The 3,034-nt window shown below is 39.4% G+C and overlaps 1 pseudogene; it reads right to left on the reverse strand.

The window, feature by feature from the left end:
* Positions 1 to 980: 980 nt before the first annotated feature.
* LOC139437376 (olfactory receptor 7C1-like) lies at positions 981 to 1,872 on the reverse strand (annotated as a pseudogene).
* Positions 1,873 to 3,034: the final 1,162 nt, after the last annotated feature.

Raw genomic sequence — 3,034 nt, forward strand, 5'->3', positions numbered from 1 at the left:
TAATAGGTGTTGCTGTGTATGTACAGTAGAAAAGCTCTCTCTCCCATTATTTTCTCAGGGTCTTCATCCTTTGTTTAAAAAAATTATAATGTCTTCAAAAAAGTTTTAGATCACAATAAAGTCACATATACAATATAAGGGAATCTGATATGCCAACATCAAACACTTTTCTCTCTTCCCGCTGCAATTATCTTTTTAATGTGTGTATATTTGCTATAGCTGATGAACAGATATTGAAACATAGATACAAACCATGGTTTCACTATGGTTTACATTATGGTTTATATTTTAGATTGTACAATTTTATAAAAATTTGGTTGTACTATGGTTTACATTTAATTTTTTGGTGAAATTTAACAAGGCCTATATCCATCACTGCATAATCTTGTAGAACACTTCCACTGCCCCCAGTTGTCCCATCTTCCATCTATTCTATTCCTCTCTCCCCCACCCCTTGGGGCCCACAGTGACAACGAAGCTTCACTGCCTGAAAGACACGATTCACAGATACTTGCAACAATGCTGAGGATTTGACACACTAGTCTTTCTGGAGACAGTGGCTGTGGGAGTTGCTGAGTGCTGGGAGAGGGAAGATGTGTGATATGGAGGCATTTTTAGGACTTGAAGTTGTCCTGAATGATATAGTATGGGTAGATGAAGGACATTACATATCATGCCATAAGCCATTGAATGGACAGTGGGGAGTTGCAAACTACAATGCAAATGATAATCCACACAACCATAAGTTGTTGGTGTGAGAGGAGTAGGGGTGGGGTGGGGAGTGGTATATACGGGAACCTCATATTTTTAATGTTACATTTTGCATTATCTATGTATCTTCAAAAAAAGACAACAAAATATTTCATTTTCAAAAAAAGAATCTTCTAGTGTTTGATCTCTGTTAATCATGAGCACTTTTGTAAACTTGAGACAAAGTATCCTTTTATAGACAGAATGTTTCCCAGCTTTTTAAAGGCCTGCTTTATGTCCTTGTTTCTAAGAATGTAAATAAAGGGGTTCAACATGGGAGTAATCACTGTGTACATCACTGAGGCTATTGCATTTGCCTTTGAGTTTTTGGTAGCAGCAGAGCTAAGATACACTCCAATACCTACCATAAAACAAGGTCACTACTGAGAGGTGAGATCCACAATTAGAAAATGCTTTATATTTACCACGAGCTGTTGAGATTCTCAAAATTGAGGATATAATTTTATAGTAAGAGAAAAAGATCTCAGTGAGTGGTATAACCCCCAGAAGTCCACCTGCAAAATACATGACAAGGTCATTGAGGAAGGTGTCAGAATAAGCATGTCTGACTACCTGATTAAGTTCACAGAAAAAGTGGGGCATTTCCATCTCTGTACAAAAAGACAATTGTAAAACCATTAAGTTATGCAAAAGAGAGTCCAAAACACTCAATAACCAGGATACCAGCAGTAGGAGGCCACAGAGCCAGGGGTTCATGATGACTGTGTAGTGCAGTGGGTGACAGATGGCCACGAAGCGGCCATAGGCCATTGCAGTCAAGAAGGAGTTATCTAATTGTCCACAAAGCATGAAAAAATACATCTGGATGAGACGGTTTTCAAAAGTTATGATTTTGTTGCCTGTCTGAATGTTCAGCAGCATCTTTGGTTTCGTGGTGGAGGTGAAACAGATATCAGTAAAAGACAGGTTGGAGAGGAAGAAGTACATGGGTGTGTGGAGATGGGAGTCCAAGATGATGGCCAGGATGATGAGCAGGCTGCCAATGAATGTAACCAGGTACATGGACAGGAACATTCCAAAGAGGAGGGACTGCACCTCTGTATTGTCTGAGAGCCCCAGGAGGATGAATTCTAAAGCATATGTTTGGTTTTCTGTTTCCATGTGGATGATGAATTTCCTGAGGAGATATTCAATACAATGCAATTTAGCCTCAAGCCATAATCAGAAAAATATAATAAATGGTACTGTTTGTATTGTAATTACATTACGTTAATATTTTTATGGATTTTATAGAGATCTAGTACCCTTTTCTGGAAATAGGGAAAACATATGTTCCTGCTTCTCCTTGGTAGTTGTGATGGCTAGAAACCCTTGGTCATAATAGAATACACTTTGCCAAGGCAATAATTTCCATGATAAATTCTCTCAGACTTTATTTTAAGCAACAAACATTATGACCATGTTTTTGTACCCTGTGACAAAATAGAAAAGAAGAACAAAGTAGTAGGAACCATGTTATTTGGTTGTAACAGTTATTATAAAAACACAATAATTTAAAAAATCTTTTTGGTGAAATGGACAAATGACCCCACACAAATGTGTTCCACTGATGTTTCACAGAGGACAAGGGTAATTCAGTGTAGAAAGTATGATCTTTTCAAGAAGTGGTGTTGGAACAAAAGTGAAGCAGGCTAGTAAGATAGGGAATAGATGGATCTAGAACCTGACAGAGTCCACATGGACATCAAAACCCCCTAATGATGGCTGCTGGAGGAATCTCACCCTGGGATTTGCTACCCAGAACAAAGCCTCCTTCCTGAGAATATGGAAAAGCCTGGATCTTCCCTGGGAACTTTATCACTGGGTCCTCACTAAGGAATTGATGGGCAGGGTAATCAATCCAAAGAGCAAACAGCTGAAACCCCCTCCCCTGCCATTAGCAAAGGGGTGGATAACTAGCAGTTTAAAAGCAAACCATGAGGTTTGAGCTTGCTCTTGCCTAGCTTTTTGCCTATTGACCCGTCTTGCCTTCTGCATGTCACTTTCATCATTTTTCCTCTGACATGTGGCCATGCAAGTTACCCTCGGGACTTATAATCTATAATGGGGAATTGTAGCTTGTAAATTAGCCCTCTTCATCCCTTTTCAGCCCCTTCCTCACTACCTGCTGGGGCCCTGCTCTGTTATTTTCTCCCATTTCTCTTCCCTTCCTACCTGAATTAATTACTGGCCTAACTCACCTGGCGTGTTCTTGAAATTCACTTCTGCAACATAGCCAAGAACTTAGTTAGAATATGGTAACAATAGGATGCACTCATGCCAA

Source organism: Dasypus novemcinctus, chromosome 22, assembly GCF_030445035.2.
Source record: "Dasypus novemcinctus isolate mDasNov1 chromosome 22, mDasNov1.1.hap2, whole genome shotgun sequence".
NCBI lineage: Eukaryota > Metazoa > Chordata > Mammalia > Cingulata > Dasypodidae > Dasypus > Dasypus novemcinctus.